This window comes from Culex quinquefasciatus, chromosome 1, assembly GCF_015732765.1.
Source record: "Culex quinquefasciatus strain JHB chromosome 1, VPISU_Cqui_1.0_pri_paternal, whole genome shotgun sequence".
Taxonomy (NCBI): Eukaryota; Metazoa; Arthropoda; class Insecta; order Diptera; family Culicidae; genus Culex; species Culex quinquefasciatus.
Genome location: NC_051861.1, coordinates 21,297,966 through 21,298,814, shown reverse-complemented (window position 1 = coordinate 21,298,814; position 849 = coordinate 21,297,966).

The window sequence follows — 849 nt, the reverse complement described above, 5'->3', positions numbered from 1 at the left end:
AATTTAAGAATTTAAGAATTTAAGAATTTAAGAATTTAAGAATTTAAGAATTTAAGAATTTAAGAATTAAGAATTTAAGAATCAAGAATTTAAGAATTTAAGAATTTAAGAATTTAAGAATTTAAGAATTTAAGTGAATTTAAGAATTTAAGAATTTAAGAATTTAAGAATTTAAGAATTTAAGAATTTAAGAATTTAAGAATTTAAGAATTTAAGAATTTAAGAATTTAAGAATTTAAGAATTTAAGAATTTAAGAATTTAAGAATTTAAGAATTTAAGAATTTAAGAATTTAAGAATTTAAGAATTTAAGAATTTAAGAATTTAAGAATTTAAGAATTTAAGAATTTAAAGAATTTAAGAATTTAAGAATTTAAGAATTTAAGAATTTAAGAATTTAAGAATTTAAGAATTTAAGAATTTAAGAATTTAAGAATTTAAGAATTTCAATTTAAATTTAAGAATTTTAAGAATTCTAAGAATTTAAGAATTCTAAGAATTTAAGAATTTAAGAATTTAAGAATTTAAGAATCAAGAATTTAAGAATTTAAGAATTTAAGAATTTAAGAATTTAAGAATTTAAGAATTTAAGAATTTAAGAATTTAAGAATTTAAGAATTTAAGAATTTAAGTGAATTTAAGAATTTAAGAATTTAAGAATCTAAGAATTTAAGAATTTAAGAATTTAAGAATTTAAGAATTTAAGAATTTAAGAATTTAAGAATTTAAGAATTTAAGAATTTAAGAATTAAGAATTTAAGAATTTAAGAATTTAAGAATTTAAGAATTTAAGAATTTAGAATTTTAAGAATTTAAGAATTTAAGAATTTAAGAATTTAAGAATAGAATA